Here is a 26001-nt window from a genome sequence, read left to right on the forward strand (position 1 = left end):
CACACACACCACCAGCCAAACACCACTCCGTGCACAGACAGCAAAGTACCACTCCACGAACGCCACCAGCCAAGCGCCACTCCACACACACCGCCAGCCAAGCACCACTCCGTGCACAGACAGCAAAGTAGCACTCCACGCACACCACCAACCAAGCGCCACTCCACAAACACCACCAGCCAAGCACCACTCCGTGCACAGACAGCCAAGTACCACTCCACACACACCACCAGCCAAGCGCCACTCCACACACACCGCCAGCCAAGCAGCACTCCATGCACAGACAGCCAAGTACCACTCCACGCACACCACCAGCCAAGCGCCACTCCACACACACCGCCAGCCAAGCACCACTCCACACACACCACCAGCCAAGCACCACTCCGTGCACAGACAGCCAAGTACCACTCCACACACACCACCAGCCAAGCGCCACTCCACACACACCGCCAGCCAAGCACCACTCCGTGCACAGACAGCCAAGTACCCCTCCACGCACACCGCCAGCCAAACACCACTCAGCGCACACCGACAGCCAAGTACCACTCCACACACGCCGCCAGCCAAGCACCGCTCCACGCACACCGCAAGCCAAGCGCCACTCACCGCCAGCCAAGCACCGCTCCACGCACACCATTCAGCCAAGTACCACTCCACCCACACCGCCAGCCAAACACCACTCCACACACACCACCAGCCAAACACCACTCCGTGCACAGACAACCAAGTACCACTCCACGCACACCATCCAGCCAAGCACCACTCCACACACACCACCAGCAAAGCAGCACTCCGTGCACAGACAGCCAAGTACCACTGCATGCACACCATCCAGCCAAGCGCCACTCCACACACACTGCCAGCCAAACACCACTCCACACACACTGCCAGCCAAGCACCACTCCACACACACCACCAGCCAAGCACCACTCCGTGCACAGACAGCCAAGTACCACTCCACACACACCACCAGCCAAGCGCCACTCCACACACACCGCCAGCCAAGCACCACTCCGTGCACAGACAGCCAAGTACCCCTCCACGCACACCGCCAGCCAAACACCACTCAGCGCACACCGACAGCCAAGTACCACTCCACACACGCCGCCAGCCAAGCACCGCTCCACGCACACCGCAAGCCAAGCGCCACTCACCGCCAGCCAAGCACCGCTCCACGCACACCATCCAGCCAAGTACCACTCCACCCACACCGCCAGCCAAACACCACTCCACACACACCACCAGCCAAACACCACTCCGTGCACAGACAACCAAGTACCACTCCACGCACACCATCCAGCCAAGCACCACTCCACACACACCACCAGCAAAGCAGCACTCCGTGCACAGACAGCCAAGTACCACTGCATGCACACCATCCAGCCAAGCGCCACTCCACACACACTGCCAGCCAAACACCACTCCACACACACTGCAAGCCAAGCGCCACTCCACACACACCGCCAGCCAAGCACCACTCCGTGCACAGACAGCCAAGCGCCACTCCACACACACCACCAGCCAAGCGCCACTCCACACACACCACCAGCCAAGCGCCACTCCACACACACCGCCAGCCAAGCACCACTCCACACACACCACCAGCCAAGCACCACTCCGTGCACAGACAGCCAAGTACCACTCCACACACACCGACAGCCAAGTACCACTCCACACACACCACCAGCAAAGCGCCACTCCACACACACCGCCAGCCAAGCACCACTCCGTGCACAGACAGCAAAGTAGCACTCCACGCACACCACCAGCCAAGCGCCACTCCACAAACACCACCAGCCAAGCACCACTCCGTGCACAGACAGCCAAGTACCACTCCACACACACCACCAGCCAAGCGCCACTCCACACACACCGCCAGCCAAACACCACTCCGTGCACAGACAACCAAGTACCACTCCACGCACACCATCCAGCCAAGCACCACTCCACACACACCACCAGCAAAGCAGCACTCCGTGCACAGACAGCCAAGTACCACTGCATGCACACCATCCAGCCAAGCGCCACTCCACACACACTGCCAGCCAAACACCACTCCACACACACTGCAAGCCAAGCGCCACTCCACACACACCGCCAGCCAAGCACCACTCCGTGCACAGACAGCCAAGTACCACTCCACGCACACCACCAGCCAAGCGCCACTCCACACACACCGCCAGCCAAGCACCACTCCACACACACCACCAGCCAAGCACCACTCCGTGCACAGACAGCCAAGTACCACTCCACACACACCGCCAGCCAAGCACCACTCCACACACACACCACCAGCCAAGCACCACTCCGTACACAGACAGCCAAGTACCACTCCACACACACCACCAGCCAAGCGCCACTCCACACACACCGCCAGCCAAGCGCCACTCCACACACACCGCCAGCCAAGCACCACTCCGTGCACAGACAGCAAAGTAGCACTCCACGCACACCACCAGCCAAGCGCCACTCCACAAACACCACCAGCCAAGCACCACTCCGTGCACAGACAGCCAAGCGCCACTCCACACACACCGCCAGCCAAGTACCACTCCGTGCATAGATAGCCAAGTACCCCTCCACGCACACCGCCAGCCAAACACCACTCAGCGCACACCGACAGCCAAGCACCACTCCACACACGCCGCCAGCCAAGCACCACTCCACGCACACCGCAAGCCAAGCGCCACTCACCGCCAGCCAAGCACCGCACACCATCCAGCCAAGTACCACTCCACACACACCGCCAGCCAAACACCACTCCACACACACCACCAGCCAAACACCACTCCGTGCACAGACAGCCAAGTACCACTCCACACACACCGCCAGCCAAGCACCACTCCACACACACCACCAGCCAAGCACCACTCCGTACACAGACAGCCAAGTACCACTCCACACACACCACCAGCCAAGCGCCACTCCACACACACCGCCAGCCAAGCACCACTCCGTGCACAGACAGCAAAGTAGCACTCCACGCACACCACCAGCCAAGCGCCACTCCACAAACACCACCAGCCAAGCACCACTCCGTGCACAGACAGCCAAGTACCACTCCACACACACCACCAGCCAAGCGCCACTCCACACACACCGCCAGCCAAGTACCACTCCGTGCATAGATTGTCGTGTATTTCTATAGGTTCTGAATCGATCCCCCTATTCCTGACCCTATTCTGGTTAAACTACCTAGCTAGTTAACTAACAGTCAGCCCATGAGGCAAGAAATCCCCCATGATGCAGATACCGTTATCTGACGCAGTCACACTACGGCACAGGAACGTGTTATCTGATTAGGTCATAACGCTTGAGATCTAATTAGACAAGCGACATTCCTCCAGCCCCTGATAAGGCATACGACGTTCTCATAACAAATCAAACCTATGACAACCTGGAAAATCCGTGCGGCCATTGTTTTGATTTCACAGAGAACTTTTGCAAAAGAATGTGCTAACGAGCAAGTCGTATGACATCTTTATTGACGTACCTATGTCCATCCTTACGTCAATCTCGGCACCTTTAAGGTATAAATATTGCCGACCTTGCCCTATGCAAACACACGCGTGGTGACAAGACGGAGCAGCCATACTTGCCGAAGCCGAGAGCAGAAGCAGACCCCGCAGGCAGCAGCCCCGCCTTCCTGACGCGCTGAGAGACGCGCTGCTATCTCAAGCCGAGAGACCCAGCACCGGCGCTTCTGGGCAGCCCTCGCAGGCAGCCTGGAATATCGAGAGCAGAGAAAGAGATACCATTCCTCATTCATCCTAAATTCCAGGTACAGAACTGAATAACCCCTCACAGAGAATTCTTTAGTTATTCACTTGGCAAAAACAAACTTAACTTAAACTGTAACTTTCTATTCCCGCCCACGCATTAGACTTAGGTCAGGTACACGGGGTAGGCGTATTTAGAAACACCAGTTGAGTACGTTTAGTCAAATGTATATGTGTATGTAAATATATTTTAATCATTTTAAACATCATATGGCTCAGAAACCATATCAATGTTTTTACAGTATTATTTTATACTATTGCTTCTAATGTATGCACTTTACTTAACTATAAGTATTGCAATAATATCGATCCATTTCTCTTGTACGAGAAAAGAGACTGATCAATAAATAACATCTTTTATTGAACACGCCCGTCTCTTCCTTTTCTCTACATTCTGATGAGACTAAGAATGCACGTACTGACTGAGTAAAATAATTGCCTTGTGCTCACACGACTCTTGAGATTGACTCTTGATTAGGGGAGAGCAAAGTTGTCATGTTCTATGGTTGTCAGAAACTAAATCCCTTCTTGTCTAATCAGGGGAGTTAATCCTTCCTTGAACATTCGAGAAAGTTTCTAGCGAACTCTGAGCTTAGCTGGCAAACCCAAAAATTAAGTCTAGTTTCGACAGTAGTAGACCTAGTTAACGTCTGGCCTAGGCCTTTACTGCTGTAGGTACTATTCCAATGCGCAGAGCCTATTGGGAAAATAGGAGCTACACTACATGGCGCCCAACGCGTTTGGAAAGGGCGATAAAACTAACGTAAGACATTTAGAGTAACTCAGTCGTGCTTTCTCACTCAGACCCCTTTTCCCAAATACTCCAAAGACGTCTGGAGTGGGTGAAAGGTTATTATATCCTCCAAAAACCTCGCAGGAGGGAACTCCTATGTATGGTTCTTGGTCTAGTCAACGTTGAAGGATAAAACAGTTCCAGAATATTGTGCATCTAATCTCTGTTTCCATAAGAAACCTGATCTGCAAACAAACATAATACCATCCTGTCTGTAAAATGGCAGAGAGTGATGATGAAAGAGAGGCAATTAGATTAGCTACTGAAATAGCAGATGCTGATGCTACCATGCAAACAGCAGACCCGGATATAATACTCATCCAGGTCGCCAAAAGGAGATCTATAACCTTACAACTTATAGAAAATGGACTGACACCTAGAGGTGGCACAGTCATATTCGTAATTGAGGCACACGAATATCGGCAGACAGAGGTATACTATACATGGATACATTTTCCAGCAGCAAATGCTGTAACAAAGTACTTCCACTATTACAAAGTAGAGGAACCTCCTGAAACGTACACTCCTTTCGAGGAGGTGGAAGTACCACTCAAATTCCAAGAGCATTTGCTCTTATTTGATGGCGCCCTAAAACATAACAATCACATTACAAGGCTCGGTCCTTTAGGAAGACCAGGAGCAACGTGGCCGGTCCTAGCCGGATACACACCACATCCAGACATCGAAAGAATGCCTGCAGCAGAGCTGTTAATACAGCTAAAACAACTACTAAAAATTCACAGACAATTAGTTCAGTATGTAATGCGGACTTCAACAATTCAGCCAGCGATTAAACTACCACAGCTGACCCCTCACCAGGGGAACACAAATAAAATTACACCACAGAACATCCAATCCTGCCTAGGTAAAGTTCCAGCTAAACGGGAACAAATACCATTCTGGTTGGCACAGAAAATTACCCAAATAGAGGCGGTGTTTCCTGACACCACCCCATTAGAAAAACACAGGATTCTGACTATATGTCTCCCAATGGGAATCGCACCACACATTGAGGACTGTGACACTTGGGGTACAGTCTTTGCTTCCATCTATACAAAAACGCACGGTGTTCCATCCATTTCGGTGATACCAGATGTGCTAAAACAAATTCAAGATGAATACGGTCCAGAACCTGCTTTAACTCTTGGTATGAAATTACTGAAAGACTTCAAGCAGGTCTCGGCTATATTATTAGCCAACATAAAAGGTGAAGCAGCAAACGTGGCGATCCGCCAGAGGTTAAAAGAGACAGATATAGCAGACCAACCAGCTGAAATTGCCAGAATCATAGAAAAATCCTATGAAGAACTAGGCAGAGATAGTCTAGGTGGAATACCAGTAAAACCGCAACTGACTAAAAGTCCAGAAAAAATGTTTTTTAATAATAATAATAATTCACCAAAAAAGAACTGGGATGGGAACAAACAATCCAATCCTAAAGAAAAGAAATTCCAGTCCAGAGGAAGGTCTCCTAGGCGAAGAGAGAAATCTCCAAACCCGAGACAAAGGTCACCCCAGAGTGACCCCTCTGGGAATAGATATAACCTTAGAAATAGGGATAATATTAAAAAACCTGATAGATATCAAGACATTGATACACGTCCCTCTCAATCTTTTCAGAATTCCTCGCAGAAATCGGAAAGAAGAGGACGATCAGAAGAGCACGCCAAGTCCAAAGACAAGGAACCTGCTCAACTGAAAAAGAAATTACAATTTCCAAAAAAGAAGGTAGCCAGTATCAAGGTAGTTAACAATGCCGAGGATACTGAGGACACAACTGAAAAACGGAGAGTGGGCTCAGACAATGCTAGACAGCGCAGCAGAGGTGAGCATAGCTCGCAAAGTCCTTATGAATCATCTGGAAAAAGTGGACACGAATGAATACCTTCAAGTGGAAACTGCAGATACCAGAGTTAGCAAGCCCCACAAAATATACGAGATAACATTACGTATAGAGGGAGATAAGACTAGGAAAATAAGGGGACTATTTTGGGATAACCTCTCCAAGGGTTATGACATCCTTCTAGCTGAAAAAGACTGGCCACCAGAGTTTGTCAGGGAGTGCCCTCATGGCGAAGAAGTAATTATGCCTGCCTTCTCGAATCAAATCCCGATTCATAAAAAATATACACTACGGCTGTATAATATATACAGACGGATCAGCACAACCCGCAGTAGGGGGTAAACAAGCTTACAGTGCTGCGTGCGCGATTGTTAAAGGTCGTTGGCACGAAGGGAAATTTAAACCAACCCTCACTAAAACACAATCCCTAGGAGATTGTACAGCTCAGCGAGCTGAATTACTAGCATTCAAGACGGCGCTTGAAAATACCGATCGAGAATTCCCCACGCTCATAGTGTGCGATTCGTATTATTGCGTTCAATCTTATAATGAATACTTGCAGATCTGGCTTCAGAATGGTTTCAAGGATGCGAAAGGTGGAACAATCAAGCATAAAATGCTCTGGGAACAAGTAGCTCTTTTACAAAAAGAACTACCAAAGACTCACGTGATACATACACTGAGTCATCAACGTGATGGCGTTCACGTTGCAGGGAATTCATTGGCTGATGAGGCCGCGAAGGCAGCTGTGCAAACGGCTTCCGTAGCTGCCGTCACCCGGTCAAAAACAAAAATAGACAGCGAAATATTACAAGCTGTCAGCGCTTCAGAAAAGGATTCGATAGAACCACTCCCTAAAGGCTTTCCAGTAAAATACTCATACATAACTGATGCAAACAATGTTCCTTTTGCTCGAATCCCTGGAGTGGGGGATAGGGCAATTCCAAACATGGAACATAGGTTAGGACTGATAATAGCGGCACACGAAGGGCTTGCTTCTACCCATGCTGGCGTCGCAGCCACTGTATCATTATTAAAACAGAGATACTGGTGGCCACAAATGAGAAGACAAACAAGGAACTATGTTCTAGCATGTGAAATATGTCAAAAAATGAAAGTATCAACTGTGAGACGTCCAGCACAGACGCCCCTTCTAATCTCGGATAAACCATTAGCCTGTGTTTATCTAGACCACTGCGGTCCCTTACAAAGGGATGGTAACTATAAATATATCTTGGTCGCAGTGGACTCATGCACGAGATTCATATGGATGTGGCCCCAGCGAACGGCTGACGCCAGAACTGTTATAAAAGATTTGCGAGTCTTTATCGGCACATACGCAATTGGCATTCTGCATTCGGACAATGGTCCTGCTTTTAGCTCTCGGGCTTATAAGGAGACCATGGTCAGCATGGGCGTGCAATTGCGGTACTCTTGTCCATTTCACCCTGAGGGGAACGGAATTGTTGAAAGAAAAAACCGTGACATAAAGCAATCTATAACGGCAAAGGTATTAGGTTCGGGAGCTGGGTGGGTCAAACATCTAATAAGTGTCCAACGTAGTCTAAATAACTTGCCAAGAAATTCTCTGAAGGGATTCAGTCCGTACGAATTATTATTCGGAACTAGGATGTTGATCTCTGACCTTGATAGTCAGACTTCAGTGGTAATAGAAAAAACCTTTGATGTCAAAGACCGTTTGGCTATTTTGCAGGACTTAAACAAAACAAGAAAAGACCTGAGCAACATACAGTTGAAACAACAGCCAACAACCACTGAAGAATCACCACCTGTCCCAGCAAGACCTGTCTGGATTCCAAAAGTCGGGGATCTAGTCAGGGAGAAGATCGCGGTAAAGAAGGAATTTGGGCCTTCTTACAGAAAAGCAGTTCCTGTCTTGTCTGTCAACGGGACAAGATCAGTTGTACTACCGCCACTTGCTGGAAAAAAGGAGAACCGAGTTGTATCCATCGACCTGGTAAAACCACAACATGTGGCCGATAACAAACGGTAGGCCAAGTGGACTCCCAATAAGTAGCAGAACACCAAGGTTTGCTACCAGTACAGAGGTCCTAACAAAGAGGCTCATCACATTCGAAACGCCTAAAGAAGAACAACAAGGACTATGCAACAATGCAATAGAACTCAGACCTCTGAAAACCCAAATAAAGACATTTAGCAGAGACACACCAATCTACAATGAAGTTCCAAGTGAAAATGCAAGAAACAAAAATCCTGAACCAATTGGAACAATTGACAGAACTGCATCTGGTTACTTCATCAACTTCGATGATTCCTCTGAAGGTTTCAGCGAACAAAAGACACAGCCATCATCAAAATCCCTTAAAGACAAAGCTAAGGAACTTTTGAAACAACTGAAAGAAACATATCTGGTTACTCCATGGATTGAATTTTGGGTGGGTTTTGGTGCATTTATCCTCATACTTTGGCTCATCATGGTATTTACCTTGGGACGCTTCATTGAGGGAAAATATGCTAAAATGGACACAGCAAGTCAGAACATCAACTTGGTCCTCAAACCCCACACATCTTCACACGTCCAGAAACGAGAACTTTCTTCAGAACTTTCTTCAGCCAACTTCACAGCAATTCCAATACCTGGTGGGGTAGCCTGGGACAACACTGACTATGAAATTTATGGTCCGGTCGAGATCCTGAAATATCCACACCAAATCAAGATCTCCTTGAGTGACTTTGCAAAACCAAACTCATTTGCTGATGATTGGGACTTTGAAAGTATAAACAATATGATGTCTGACTTAGTAATGTCTGCTAAATTTACAAAACATGATTATTTGCAAGGTTCTACAAATTATGATAGTATGTATTGCTATAACCATTATGGTAACCATTTCTTGCATAAATCTGCACAACCTAGAAATGTTTTAAATTATAATCAATGGGAACATTGTGCTACACCTCCAAAAGGGAGCTCTAGAACCGTTTATGACAAATATTCATATTTTTCAGGTTTTAACATAACTAATGCTGAAACATTTTATTACAAATTGTCAAACAAGACAGGGGAGAAAACCATGATAACCAACACGAAATTGATATATTCAGATTCATTCTTTGAAAAAATGAATACTTTTGGATTTGATTATTGGGACAAAAATGTTGATTTGAAAAGTGTTTGGGGTACAAAAGAATGGCAAGTACAGGGTATAGAAGCTTTGTTTAGAGCCTGCATGATCCCAGAACAAATGATATTTTTAAATGACACTGTTCAACAAACCACCTGTCTTGGCTTAGCCAAAATCAAAGATTTAAATAACCTGTCTATTCCAAAGCCAACAATGTTTAGCAATAACTCTGATACAGATGAAGAAATAGACATAAGCCATATACTTAACCAAAACAGAACACATCCTGATTGGAAACAATGGTTGATCTGGCCCACAGATACAAATAACTGTCAAGATAGATTCCTGAATAAAACACAGGGTTTCAAAATGACCAGGCCAGACCCTAGATATCCTCAAAGACATCACCCAGGGATAATAACAACCTACAGTGTGGGCAAATTATGCCTTCAATGGCTACAAACTTCCACACTGCCTGAAATTAAGCAACACCTAACTTTACTTACTGATGGTGCTGACTTGCGTGATTTCATACTGGGACCACGCAAACAGCGTCAAAAGCGTTTCATAGCAGCCTCTGTATATGCAGCATACAATGAGGCCTGGAAGGTTACTCAAATTGAAACAGCAGAGAGAATACGTGAAATTGATCGTATTAATTTGGACAAATCACTTTCTGTAGTGGACAATGGGTTAATGACTCTGTCCTCCAGAATATTTTCATTGGACAGCATTGTGTCTTCAGCAATCAACATATTATCGCAAGACTTACTGTTATTACAACATGGTCAGTCGCAATTGCGCTCTATTGTACAGCTTGGCTGGACGTTACAAAATCTGCGTTCAGGCTATGTGCCTTGGCGTTTAATCAACACAACGTCACTATTCCAAATCTTTAACCTTACTGATAGACAAATCGGTATGGCGCAGAAGGGTGCTGATTATACAATCTTGAGCATTGAAAAACTAGAAAGATTACCAATGACAATGTCAGAACGACCTGTCAGTGAATGGATAATCCACGGAATCATAAATATTCCAATCTCAACCTTCAGGTTTCAATACTGCCAAAAATATATACAGGCTGGCATGTACGAGAAATTGGGAAAGGGGTACCTTAAAACAACTTGGAACCTGCCCTATTCACATGCATGTGTCAGTAACAAAGGACAGAAAGTGTTTCTTAGTGGCAACAATTGTGCTATGTCACTAAGCGGCACGCTTCTGTGTAACGGTATTAGTTTGCACGGAGCCTGTGAAGGGAATTCATACAACCTTTCATGTCACCAGCAAGGGGCACCTGCAACTGAAATAGAACCATTCTTTCAAAGACTCTATAATGGGAGTTACATTCTTATTGTAGACCGCAGATGTTGTAGTCTTATGCCCGGGACTCCTTATCTCGTCACCACGACGGCGAAGGTCAAGTGCTGTGGACGTTCTTTGTTCCCCAGCTCCTTACCAGACAGGGAGGCAAGGGCATGGCCCGGTTTGAAAATTACTTCTATTCGAATAGACACTTTAAGCAGAATGAAAACAGTGCTTCTTCAGACGCCTACAAGGCTCACGTCATCTAAAGAAACGTATGATCTACAAGTCGCAAGGACGACTGCAGAGATACATACATTATTATCAACTAATTCCCCCGTACATTTCGCGGAAATCCTGAGCGAAATCTTAAATATTTCTGATACCACTGGGGTCTCAAAGGTATTTAAGACAGTATTTTCGATGGCATTAACACCATTCAAAGCCATACTGGGTATTTTTCCAGATTTCGTCCATTCGATTTTTGGCGGACTTCCCCTGATCCTGGGACTAATTGCAGGAATCCTATTCCTAGTCCTTATTTTTCGTTATGGCAACCCATGTCACAGATCAAACTCTCGCGACAATGGAAGATACGATCCTAGCCATTGGATACCGGGACCGGATATCAAAAATCCTGGGACTCTCCCGGCTTAGAGACCTAAACATGACTTGGTTTCTATCATTTCGACCAATGTGGCAAAGGTGTGTTTTACCTGTACTAAGGTGTCTGCTATGCGGAGAAGAATGCGTGTTAGACACCTGTCTGACGCTACAATCGGATGCGCCGGTGGATGCAGATACACTGTTGGTTCCTACCAAGGTTCACGCACTGTGCTGCCCTCAAAGGCTGCCAATTCTGATGACGGCATTCCTGGAATCTTCACCACTACGATTGAAGAGTAGTGAAGTTCAAGATGAAAGCAGCATCGAACAGGTACGACCTTCTGTCAGCAATGCAAATCAGAATGTCAATGGAGACAATCATGCGCACGAATGCATGGTTACCCCTATTTCCGACTTAGTTGAACTTTCCCATGAAGCTGTTGACAGTTTTTTCGAAAGCCTGAATGATATGATGTTCTCTCCGGAACAGAAATAGAGACTTTTGAGTAAACTCGCACACGGCGTTCCCTGAATTCGGCCTTCAACCTTTAAAAATAAAGTCACATGAACAATTACAATCCAGTTCACGGACAGCAACTTTTTTCAGCAAGCCCTTAAAATATTTTTCTATATATTTTTTCCCCGGGACACTGATCTTCTGCTTAAAGTAAGAAACTATTCCTAGAGAACTAAGATTTCTATTTTAGATACTTTATATAGACTTTAGCTGCCCGCTGGTATGTTCACAAATATTTTATTATGTGATGAAATGGTCTCGACCTTCCTTTCTGTATAGCTATATTAAGAGCCATTTCATGTGTATTTCTCATATACCAAAAAGCAATAATGCATTACAATGCGTATTTACTTTTGCATTTAATTCATAGCTTAAGTGCATACAATATATATGACTGCAATTTTTCAGTATATTTGAAAATTTCGAAATGCATTTATGTATTTTGGGGGGGTAAGGTATACACTATACTCTATAGTATGTTGTACTATGTTATACTATGCATAGATTAGTAGATATGACCATAGTTAGCGTGGAGTGGGTGTCGTGTATTTCTATAGGTTCTGAATCGATCCCCCTATTCCTGACCCTATTCTGGTTAAACTACCTAGCTAGTTAACTAACAGTCAGCCCATGAGGCAAGAAATCCCCCATGATGCAGATACCGTTATCTGACGCAGTCACACTACGGCACAGGAACGTGTTATCTGATTAGGTCATAACGCTTGAGATCTAATTAGACAAGCGACATTCCTCCAGCCCCTGATAAGGCATACGACGTTCTCATAACAAATCAAACCTATGACAACCTGGAAAATCCGTGCGGCCATTGTTTTGATTTCACAGAGAACTTTTGCAAAAGAATGTGCTAACGAGCAAGTCGTATGACATCTTTATTGACGTACCTATGTCCATCCTTACGTCAATCTCGGCACCTTTAAGGTATAAATATTGCCGACCTTGCCCTATGCAAACACACGCGTGGTGACAAGACGGAGCAGCCATACTTGCCGAAGCCGAGAGCAGAAGCAGACCCCGCAGGCAGCAGCCCCGCCTTCCTGACACGCTGAGAGACGCGCTGCTATCTCAAGCCGAGAGACCCAGCACCGGCGCTTCTGGGCAGCCCTCGCAGGCAGCCTGGAATATCGAGAGCAGAGAAAGAGATACCATTCCTCATTCATCCTAAATTCCAGGTACAGAACTGAATAACCCCTCACAGAGAATTCTTTAGTTATTCACTTGGCAAAAACAAACTTAACTTAAACTGTAACTTTCTATTCCCGCCCACGCATTAGACTTAGGTCAGGTACACGGGGTAGGCGTATTTAGAAACACCAGTTGAGTACGTTTAGTCAAATGTATATGTGTATGCAAATATATTTTAATCATTTTAAACATCATATGGCTCAGAAACCATATCAATGTTTTTACAGTATTATTTTATACTATTGCTTCTAATGTATGCACTTTACTTAACTATAAGTATTGCAATAATATCGATCCATTTCTCTTGTACGAGAAAAGAGACTGATCAATAAATAACATCTTTTATTGAACACGCCCGTCTCTTCCTTTTCTCTACATTCTGATGAGACTAAGAATGCACGTACTGACTGAGTAAAATAATTGCCTTGTGCTCACACGACTCTTGAGATTGACTCTTGATTAGGGGAGAGCAAAGTTGTCATGTTCTATGGTTGTCAGAAACTAAATCCCTTCTTGTCTAATCAGGGGAGTTAATCCTTCCTTGAACATTCGAGAAAGTTTCTAGCGAACTCTGAGCTTAGCTGGCAAACCCAAAAATTAAGTCTAGTATCGACAGTAGTAGACCTAGTTAACGTCTGGCCTAGGCCTTTACTGCTGTAGGTACTATTCCAATGCGCAGAGCCTATTGGGAAAATAGGAGCTACACTACAAGATAGCCAAGTACCCCTCCACGCACACCGCCAGCCAAACACCACTCAGCGCACACCGACAGCCAAGCACCACTCCGTGCACAGACAACCAAGTACCACTCCACGCACACCATCCAGCCAAGCACCACTCCACACACACCACCAGCAAAGCAGCACTCCGTGCACAGACAGCCAAGTACCACTGCATGCACACCATCCAGCCAAGCGCCACTCCACACACACTGCAAGCCAAGCGCCACTCCACAAACACCACCAGCCAAGCACCACTCCGTGCACAGACAGCCAAGTACCACTCCACACACACCACCAGCCAAGCGCCAATCCACACACACTGCCAGCGAAGCACCACTCCATGCACAGACAGCCAAGTACCACTCCACGCACACCACCAGCCAAGCGCCACTCCACACACACAGCCAGCCAAGCACCACTCCACACACACCACCAGCCAAGCACCACTCCGTGCACAGACAGCCAAGTACCACTCCACACACACCACCAGCCAAGCGCCACTCCACACACACCGCCAGCCAAGCACCACTCCGTGCATAGATAGCCAAGTACCCCTCCACGCACACCGCCAGCCAAACACCACTCAGCGCACACCGACAGCCAAGTACCACTCCACACACGCCGCCAGCCAAGCACCGCTCCACGCTCACCGCAAGCCAAGCGCCACTCACCGCCAGCCAAGCACCGCTCCACGCACACCATCCAGCCAAGTACCACTCCACCCACACCGCCAGCCAAACACCACTCCACACACACCACCAGCCAAACACCACTCCGTGCACAGACAACCAAGTACCACTCCACGCACACCATCCAGCCAAGCACCACTCCACACACACCACCAGCAAAGCAGCACTCCGTGCACAGACAGCCAAGTACCACTGCATGCACACCATCCAGCCAAGCGCCACTCCACACACACTGCCAGCCAAACACCACTCCACACACACTGCAAGCCAAGCGCCACTCCACACACACCGCCAGCCAAGCACCACTCCGTGCACAGACAGCCAAGTACCACTCCACGCACACCACCAGCCAAGCGCCACTCCACACACACCGCCAGCCAAGCACCACTCCACACACACCACCAGCCAAGCACCACTCCACACACACCACCAGCCAAGCACCACTCCGTGCACAGACAGCCAAGTACCACTCCACACACACCGCCAGCCAAGCACCACTCCACACTCACCACCAGCCAAGCACCACTCCGTACACAGACAGCCAAGTACCACTCCACACACACCACCAGCCAAGCGCCACTCCACACACACCGCCAGCCAAGCACCACTCCGTGCACAGACAGCCAAGTACCACTCCACACACACCACCAGCCAAGCGCCACTCCACACACACCGCCAGCCAAACACCACTCCGTGCACAGACAACCAAGTACCACTCCACGCACACCATCCAGCCAAGCACCACTCCACACACACCACCAGCAAAGCAGCACTCCGTGCACAGACAGCCAAGTACCACTGCATGCACACCATCCAGCCAAGCGCCACTCCACACACACTGCCAGCCAAACACCACTCCACACACACTGCAAGCCAAGCGCCACTCCACACACACCGCCAGCCAAGCACCACTCCGTGCACAGACAGCCAAGTACCACTCCACGCACACCACCAGCCAAGCGCCACTCCACACACACCGCCAGCCAAGCACCACTCCACACACACCACCAGCCAAGCACCACTCCGTGCACAGACAGCCAAGTACCACTCCACACACACCGCCAGCCACGCACCACTCCACACACACCACCAGCCAAGCACCACTCCGTACACAGACAGCCAAGTACCACTCCACACACACCACCAGCCAAGCGCCACTCCACACACACCGCCAGCCAAGCACCACTCCGTGCACAGACAGCAAAGTAGCACTCCACGCACACCACCAGCCAAGCGCCACTCCACAAACACCACCAGCCAAGCGCCACTCCACACACACCGCCAGCCAAGTACCACTCCGTGCATAGATAGCCAAGTACCCCTCCACGCACACCGCCAGCCAAACACCACTCAGCGCACACCGACAGCCAAGCACCACTCCACACACGCCGCCAGCCAAGCACCACTCCACGCACACCGCAAGCCAAGCGCCACTCACCGCCAGCCAAGCACCGCACACCATCCAGCCAAGTACCACTCCACACACACCGCCAGCCAAACACCACTCCACACACACCACCAGCCAAACACCACTCCGTGCACAGACAACCAAGTACCACTCCACGCACACCATCCAGCCAAGCACCACTCCACACACACCACCAGCAAAGCAGCACTCCGTGCACAGACAGCCAAGTACCACTCCACGCACACCACCAGCCAAGCGCCACTCCACACACACCGCCAGCCAAGGCAGTACGGACAAAAAAAGACCAACCAGCAACAAGGGAGGCGGACAGTAAAAAACAACCAAAATTAAAACCAACATTGGAACAAAACTCAAATCCTAGGGCCTAGTGGGCCAAAAAACAGGATGCAAAACGTCAAAAAAAGGGCCGATTTGCCCCAAGGGCGGGCAGAAATTCAAAAACATAATTACTTGCCACCAGGAAGCGACCCTTGCCCAAGGGGTCGCTTCCTAAAAACGAAATTTAAATTCCCTGGTGCTAGTGGGCATTTTCTGCCCCCCCTGGGGGCAAAACGGCAAAAAAAGGGCCGATTTGCCCCCAGGGTGGACAGAAAAACAAAAACACAATCATGGCCACCTGGAAGCCACCCTTACTCAAGGGATCGCTTCTCAAAACAAACACATTGCCCCAACAAAAATCCCTGGTGCTAGTGGGAAATTTCTGCCTCCCCCCCCCTGGGGGCAAAACGACCGAAAAACGGGCCGATTTGCCCCCAGGGGGGGGCAGAAAAACAAAAAGTTAAGTGTGAGGCCACCTGGAAGCGACCCTTGCCCAAGGGGTCGCTTCCTAAAAGCTAAAAACAAAATCCCTGGTGCTAGTGGGCATTTTCTGTCCCCCCTGGGGGCCAAACGGCAAAAAAACTGGCCGATTTGCCCCCAGGGGGGACAGAAAAACGTAAACAAAAAACATGGCCGCCATCTTGGCTCCAAAAAACAACCCTGGTGCTAGTGCAGAATTTCTGGTCCCCCCTGAGGGCAAAACGGACGAAAAAACGGGCCGATTTGCCCCCAGGGGGGGTAGAAAAACTAAAACATAGTCACACCCCGCCTGGAAGCGAACCTTGCCAAAGGGGTCGCTTCCTATAAACTAAAATTAAATACCTGGTGCTAGTGGGGGCATTTCCGACGCACGATCGCGACGCTGTGCGCGATCGTGAGGCAGAAATGTCCTGCAAAGAGACATCAGGGGAGAGGAAAATCTCTTTCCTCTCCCCTGATGCCTCATCGCTGCCCCAAACCCCCGCCAGACACTGGAAACCTACCTTTCCTCCAAGCGCGCAGGAAGCAAATGGCTTCCCGAACGCTGGGAATCCCTGATGATGTCAACGCGCGCTGTGCGCGCTGACGTCATCAGGGATTCCCATGGGGGGGGGGCGGGGGCGGCAGCGGAAGCTCTTCCGCTGCCGCCCCCAGCAAAACAACGAAGATCGGAGACCCTCGGGGGGGAGCGCCAGCGCTTCCCCCGAGGGTGGGACTGATGACGAGCTGGCCTTGTCATCAGCGCACGACCGGTGTGCGCCATGACGAGCCCAGCTCGTCATTAGCCCCGAAGGGGTTAAAATATTCACCTAAAATCATCCGAACAACGAATTCCGATTTAATCACCTGTTATCAGCACAGCACCCAGTGCTGCATCTTTTAGCCCAGCACTGAACCTGAAAAGTAATTCTAACCGTACTTCCCAGCAACTTGTATTTCCTTCCATAGGAATCCATTGTCTGGTTCTCACCAGAAAAGTTTCTGTGTGTTGATTTTCCCGAACTACAAATATTCCTAAAAATCGCCTGTATGACTTAAACGCATTCTTTCAACTGTTTACAGGAGCTGCATCAGTGCTGGATCCAGGATCCACCACTGAGTAAGAAAAAGGAACAATAACACTACTTACCTGCTAAGTGTATTTCCTCCCATAGGATAACATTGGTAATTCTATGTGAAAAAGTTTGTCAACTTTTAAAATACAATAATATTCCTTAAAAATCACTACTGTAACTAAAACGTTTTTGCTCAACTGTTTACAGGAGATGTCCAAGGACTGAATCTAGCCGGCTGAGAAAAAAGGGTTGTCCCAAAACGCTTTTTCTCCATGTTAATTTTCATAGAAAACGGTTGACGCAACTACAGCGTGGACTGCTGAACAGAATTGCACCAAATTTGGCAGGAAGGTAGGACTTGGTCCAGAGTGCACTCTTTTTTGCTAAATAGTGTAAATCCGTTCAGTAGTTTTTGAGAGAACTTCTAATTTACAGATGAACAACTGTGGCTGCGGAGGACCCCTGAACCTTCCCGAGCCTTGCAATCTGATTGGCTGCTTTTGTGACTTTGTTGAACCGAGTCTCAAGGAAAAAAGTAAAAAACAAACATTAAAAAAACAAGAAAAGGGGGCAGGGTAGAAACACCCTGACCCCCTAGGCCTGCTTAGGAGGTCCCTGGGACCCCAAGGGCCCATAAAATCATTTTTAAAAAAGATTTTAATTGGGATGTGCGCTGAGTGCGCAAATGTCAACATAAAAAAACAAGCATTTACAATGCAATGGTCTCGGCAATATTATAGGTAGAGCTATTGGTATTGCTCATTATTTTTTTAATCTTTTTTGTATCCCTAAATAAATGGCATTGTCATTTCTATTGGCATTATCTTTTTTTTGCATATGTGATACCTATTGCATTAGCAGAGAGAGAGTGAGGTATTGAAATAGAGGGAGAGTGAGGTAGTGAGAGAGAGAGTGAGGTAGATAGAGAGTGAGGTAGTGAGATAAGAGAGTGAGGTAGTGAAAGAGTGAGGGAGAGGGATGTTGTGAGGTAGTGAGATATAAGCATAGAGTGATGTTGTGATGTAGTGAGATAGAGAGAGAGGTAGTGAAAGAGAGAGTGAGTTAGTGAGATAGAAAGAGTGAGGTAGTGAGATAGAGAGTGATTGAGGTAGTGAGTTAGAGAGAGAGAGAGTGAAGTTGTGAGGTTGTGAGCTAGAGAGTGAAGTAGTGCGAGACACATGCACCAAATGCTACACACCGCTTGTGGACTTTGCACATATGACGTGGAGCCGAGATAGGATGAACAATATTGGATGGTCATATTTGCAGAGCTGTCACACATGACTCGCATCATAATCACACCCTCACCAGAACGAGCGCTCTTAGGTTATGTACATGACATCCCTAAAACCTCACGCCGCTTTGAGGCAGCAAGCACTCTCCTACACAAAAAGCAAGGCTTAACAGCTTAATCCACTGTAACACTAACTGTGAGCTATACGCTAACTGGCAACCAATAGCATGTAGACCTTGTGACACATGGCAGCCATTGCGAGAAGAACTCCTTACGTTGGAAAACACCACTAGCTCCCCATCTTAGCAAAGTCACTCCCTCTCAACACCTAAGAGGATATGCCAAGTAACGTGCTATATGACGGACCTGCTTAAAAAACAGATTACTTTGCGGGTCTGCTGTGGAGCGAGCTCCAGAAACGTGCGGTTCTCTGGACCCACTGGGCACATGGCGTGAGTGTGAATAGACAGAAGAGTGGGGTAAGGGGGGTGAAATGTACTGCCTATTCATGTACTTGTAAAAATTAAGACAATAACAGGTGCCTTTGTTACTGCAAAATAGTTTGAAGGAAAAAAAAAAGAGGGAAATGTTGGGAGTATTGAGCATCCTCATGCGACTCTAAAGCACACCGATGCTGTGTTGTGTAATGATAGTCCCATGTTCGGTAGTGGATTGGTGCCTGCGTGGTTCACAACAATGTTCGGCATCTTCAACACATGTCCAGCAACTGCCTGACACTCCTAGTTGTGGGGGTGTCTAAATTGCATATAAACTGTCAAGATACTTCATGGTGTCTGGCGTTACTCTCAATGGGGGCGTTGGGAAACTTCGGAGGACGAAGTAAGCAAAATGAGGCAAAAGTCCTAAAATAAAAAGCCACAGAATAATCTGTTCAGTGTCCAATGACATCAAGAGTGTTCCACCTCATGCTTGCCAACATTCTGATACTCAAATAAGAGAATGTTTCATTTTTCAATTCCACGAAATACCATAACTAGAATTAATACCGCATTGTGTGCGGTTCTCCTTACAGCATGGATCTAGCGCATACCTGTGCAGTGCAACAGATGGCACATTTATCGCTAGCATAGAGTATGCAAGGAAAGGGAGCATGCTTTCTTACAAACCGGGGCGGGCTGCAGATTAAAGATTTTAGGACTTACCAAGGCGATCCCTTTCCTGCCTGCTACTTACTTGTGGGTGCCACGTGGTCTACGGGTTTACCAAGGTTTACTTGGTCTTTAAGAGTGTGCGTGGAGGCTGGTGTAAGCAACGACGCGGGGGAAAGATGCTCTGGGTGCAGGAAGTGTCATGGAAAGGGTGAGCTGGTAGAGGGAAGACAGTCGGGAAACACATGCACTCTTATGGAGTGTTAGAACCTAACTAAATCAATGTACCTCAAGAATCATGTGGCTAGTGGGAGGACACTTGCCACCAACCGCAAACTGTATGGGAGTGACCGCACAGATAACCAATTGTAACTAATGGGTGGGCTGTAAACCTGTTTTAATATTTTTCTTTTTAATTACAAGAGATTTTGCAAGCGCTCTGCAGGCGAAAACTAAAAAGCAGCGCTCCAAGGCTGCAGCGCGCTTACCGAGGTGCGGAAGGCCAAAGGTGAGAGGGCAGGCGAGGAATGAGGTACACTGGCACAGCAGGGCATGGCTCCCACCACAAACAGCTTGAGAAGCTGAAGGGCAAGGGTGAGGAGCACAAGGGCAGGGACGAATGCACAGGCAGAGCAGTGTACATCTCCCAGAACTGCAACAGGAGATGCCGAAGGGCAGGAATAGAGCTGCACCGAGATCAAAATGGGGGTTTCAGCGATGGGGGAAAAAAATAAAAAAACAAAATCAGAGAGTGTCAAGCAGGTCAGGGTAGTGGGAGAGGGAGCTGTGAGAGTTGGATGGCCAGGACGGAGACAACTTTCAGAGCGTTACCCTTACCGTCAGTCGAACCTCGGCGGCGCAGCCCTGTCCACGGTCAGCAGGAGGCTGAGAGGGGCATGCCGCTGCTTTGCTGCACAGCTCTCCGCCGGGACTGCTTCCGTGCACTCTGCTCTCTGCTGCACAGGTCTGCGCCGAGACTGCTTCCGTGCACTCTGCTGCACAGCTCTCCGGCCGGGGGGGGGGGGACAGGTCCCGTGCATCGTATCTGCTGTACCCGCCTGGAGAAGGAGAGGTCTGGTGCACGCCTCAGCTTGGGACACAACACAGCTCTCCCACAGAGACAGTGCTGCGCACACTGCCGCCTCTGAGTGAAGTGCAGCTTTTCTTCACAGACCAGCCCTTTGCTCACAGATGGGACGGCGGCTGGCTCCTTCTCCTCCGCGGCGGGACTTCCGGCTTGCTTGTAGGCCGGCCTCCGTCCTCTCTCCGTTTGCCTGTCTTCCTGCCTCAGGGGTCCGCCAATAGCAGCGCGGCCCCGAGCAGGAAGGCGGGCAGGAAGGCGGGTGCAGTGTGTGGGAATCCCGGGCCCGGGGGTGAAGTCTTTGGCAAAAAACCGGGTGGGCACCGGCCTTAAATTAAACTGCGATGTCCCTGGCAGGGTGGGCACCTGCCAGGGGACCCGAAAATCGCCAAGGAGCGGGGCAAATGCACGGCACAAATGGGGGCAGAGGCAGAGGCTCGAGTCTCACCCTCACTGCGGGGGAAAGGAAAATGGCTGCCACAGGGTTCCGAATTTTTCGGAATCGGGGGCGTTGTTTTGCTGTTTTGAGTGCCGCATGACGTCACTGTCTAAAGAACAGCAAAAATTACGCCCCCGAATCCGAAAAAGACGGGGCTTGTTTGGAGTGACGCATCTCTCCTCCAATGGCTGGCCTCCGTTTAGGAAGCCAGCCAATGGAGGAGAGACGGGGCAGGAAGGCGGGACCTACAGCGCTACTAAGAATCATTAAATCTCCGGCCTAAGACTGCGCAAGCGCAGCCTTTAGGCCTTCGACCTAAAAAGCGCAATCTCCCGCGCTTTGTTTAATTAAGCCTCCAGGTGGCCCAGGGCCAGGGACTATGCCAAAATATGCTGCTGTGGCCCACATGGGCCCCAGCAGCTCCAGGGACCGCCACCTCCCTGGGGATCTGTTTTGAAAAAAAAGTGTTGTGTGGGGGCTACCCCCTCCAGGAGCCCTCCATGGCCCTGGGGACCGCCACCTCCAGCAATGTCCAGGGGTGCCCACCTCGGGACATTGCAGTTTGCCTTGGCGTGACGGGAGCAGGTTTCAGGGATGTTATATTTAGGCTGACATTTCACTCATACAAAACCAGAGAAATTGACATGGTCAGTGACCAATCTGATGACAATATCCACATAATCCATGATGCACCTACTCACACCCCAATATAACCTTTCATGCACCCACTCCAAATTTCAGGCTACCATTCTTGAAACCATTGACACACCAATCCCAGTATGTACATACCCACTCACTGATTCATTGGTCTACATACACTCACTCGCCCATTAAGGCACAGCCACTCGCCAAAACAGCCGCTGATATATTCACTCATAGGAGCCACTTATACACCGTAAGTCACCCATAGAGCTACTATCATATTCCTATTCACTCAACCACACAGCCATTTAGTCACCCATACAGATACACAAACACACACTACTCATACAGATACTAACAAATACTTATTCTCCTATACAGTCGCTGACCCAAGCACACACACCCATACAGTCACTTATATACTACAACACTCACATATACTGCCTTTCACGTATGCAGTTACTCACCTATATACCACCGAGACATCCATTCACTCACCGACATAACCATACGCACACTTACTAGCCTATACAGTCTCTCACAGATGCACTTGTGAATCCATACACCCAGGGATTCACCCACTCATACATCCATGCAGTGATTCACACACCTCCTCACCCACCCACACGGACACTCAGGCACCAATACAAGTACTCGGATAACTAATCAATAACCCATATAGACACTCATGTACTTACTCAGCAACCTATGCAACCACCTACACACCAACTGACAAACTGATAAACACATTCACACAGTTTAGTCACTCACACATACGTTCACCAAGACACGTTTAATCACTCACTTATACAGTCTGTTACGCACCCACTAAATCATCCATACAGCCACTTGTACACCCACTCCTTCTTTAATACACCTTGGCTTAATATATCTATCTATGTATGTATGTATATATGTGTGTGTATGTGTGTATATATATATATATATATATATATATATATATATATATATATTCATTCTTAAACTCTTTGGAGTCACTGGACAGGGGCGGATTGGCACTGCGGGCATTCGGGAATCGGCCGAAGGGCCGCTGTTTCAGTGCCCTCTGTGGGCCGTTTTTTTTCCCCCTTTCCCAGTCCACAGAGAGTGCTCTCTGCTGTCTGCTCTCTGTCGACTGGGAAATGGGAGAAAAAAAACGGCCCACAGCACGGAGACAGACAGAAATGAAAGCGCTTCACTGTGCAGGCCATACAGCGATTATCAGCTGTGGCCTCTACTGCACCCCCTGCCCTGCAAAGCAATCACGCTGAGGGTGGCTGGGGAGGGGGTGGTTGTTTACAAGAATCGGCCTCCCTGGGGGCCAGGTGTTTCTCAGGCCTTTTGAGCCATTTTCACCATGGCCCCCCTGGGGCCCACGCCGCCTGGGAAACAGTGATAGTCTTAACACCTCGCCCACAGCCCCTCACATTCAGGGCACAGTGGGCAAGGAAGAATGGGTCTGGCTGTGGGGGCCAGGTGATGTTTTGAAAGCGCACAATCTTCACCTTAGGCCCCCCCCCCCCGGTCCCCCGTGCAAGAAGTTAAAAAAAAAAAGGGTTATAGTTCTTTCTCGGTGTCATTTTAGAACTGATGCATTTTCAATATTACATTCAAGGAAGTCATGGTTGCAGCTTTTCTATTTTATGCAACTAACTACCATTGACCAAACCTATAGTTCTGGCTTGTTGTAGGTGTAACATTACTTGCTGTATTATATATCTGAACGCAATGACAGAAGCAGCAAAATACCAGTCGGGCGGCACACTATGCCAAGCACAGATTTGTAGCTTAGGTGTTTTAAGCCACGCCCATAATTACATTGAACACCCCCTTTGGAGAGACCCCTCAGTTTTGTCATCCCACTTAAAGCCCTGGAAACAACACCATGTCACAGACACCTCAGGGCCTGGCACTGTGCATCTTGCATGACTCATGACTTCCAAGGTTTCAGATTGACTATGTGCAGGGGCATCTTGAACGCCTCCCTTTGCTTTAGGAACTACAGCGAGGGGTGAGTTCCTGATGAGTCTCTTCTGTCTGCAACGCTGCTTACAAAGGCTCAGCTCACAATTATTGTGAAAATGTGGGTGAGAGAGTAAGTGAAGGGATGGCTGGATGGATCAGTGAAAGGGTGAATGGATGAATGAAAGGGTGAATGGATGGATGATGAGAGAGAATGGGTGGATGGATGAGTGAAATGATGGATGGATTGATTCATTGATAAGTGAAAGTGTGAATGGATGAACAGATGTGTGAAAGGGTGGCCGTAAGGATGGATGAGTGAGTGAAAGGGAGGGTACATGGGCAAAAGATTGGATAGATGAGTGAAGGAGTGAAAGGATGGATGGATGTATGATTGAAAGGATGGATGAGTGATGGGGTCAATGGATGGATGCATGAGTGGATGAGTAGATGGATAGTTGGGTGGATGGAAGGAAGGATGGATGGCTAAGTGAAAGGGTCGATGGAGAGAGAAAGGGAGAATGGATGGCTGAAAGGGTGAATAGGTGGAAGGATGAGTGACTGGGTGGATGGATAAGAAAGTGAAAGGATGGCTGGATAGGTGAGAGGGCAAATGGCTAGATGGATGAGTGAAGAGATGAATTGGGTGAAAGGGTGGATGGAGAGAAAAAGTGAGGATGGATGTGTGGATGACTGAAAGGGTGAATGTGTCTAAGGGTGAGTGACTGGGTGGATGGATGAGTAAGTGAAAGGGTGGCTGGATGGGTGAAAGGGTAAATGGATGAGTGAATGGATGGATGGGTGGAAGAGTGGATGAATGGGTGGATGAGTAAAAGGGTGGATGGAGGGATGGATGAGTGAAATGATGGATGGAAGAATACATGATGGATAGGTTTGCAAATGGTTGAATATGTTTGGATCTGGATTAGCGGCATCTTATGTTTGCCACTTTACATCTCACAATGACTATCCAAGCAGATCTTCCCGACCATTTCTCTCACCAAACATGCCTGCTCAGAACCATGAATTGTAAACAAAATATCAGACTGGACAACCCAGTGCTGTAACCATATATATATAGATTATTATCATATGAAATATCACAAAAAGACCTGCACAGTTGATCAAAGCTGCGTGCATACCGAAAAACCGTGAAGTACACGATTGGTTCAACCTGATATAAACTTATTTTGACTAGTGCTTAAATGGTTGTCTATTTACTTACTTACATAATAATGCGCAACCTCCTCTGATGGGTCTGTAAAACGTACCTTTTGTCCAGAAGGTTTGTTCTGAATTTTAACCCTTGGTCCTGAATTTTTACACTCCCCATCCTGAATTTGCACCCATGCCAGTTGGTCACCCTAGTCCTAACACTCCCATACAGAACTACAGAGTGTTCACTCTGCCTTTTCTATTTGGTTACTCTTGTAACCAGATGCACCACACTGCCAAGCTCTAACTCAAGAGGGGCCATCTAATCCCCTTGGCATCCCACTCTCCACAGGGCTGACCAAAGTAGGCTGAGTAAAGCTAGTAGCTAAGTACTCAAAGCTACATCGAGTGTGCCTCAATTGTCATCCCACCGAATCCAGAAAATACTGCACTAGACTCAGTTCAGTAGGTCTTCCTCAAAGGTTTACTTGACTTGCCACATCCAGCACCCAGAAATGCAATGTGTTGCT

At 48.3% G+C, this 26001-nt stretch overlaps 1 protein-coding gene across 3 annotated transcripts in view; it reads left to right on the forward strand.

Moving 5' to 3' along the window:
- Nucleotides 1-26001, forward strand: part of RALGAPB (Ral GTPase activating protein non-catalytic subunit beta) — a 2268266-nt gene that overhangs the window by 34268 nt on the left and 2207997 nt on the right. For 2 of the 3 annotated variants that reach the window (XM_078652321.1, XM_078652322.1), the window contains exon 2: nt 18057-18200. The exons of the other annotated variant lie outside the window; for it this stretch is intronic. The gene's annotated coding sequence lies outside the window, so the exon portion shown is untranslated. The remainder of the gene's footprint in view (nt 1-18056; nt 18201-26001) is intronic. 3 annotated transcript variants of the gene reach the window in all.

Source organism: Lissotriton helveticus, chromosome 7 (genome assembly GCF_964261635.1).
Source record: "Lissotriton helveticus chromosome 7, aLisHel1.1, whole genome shotgun sequence".
Lineage (NCBI taxonomy): Eukaryota > Metazoa > Chordata > Amphibia > Caudata > Salamandridae > Lissotriton > Lissotriton helveticus.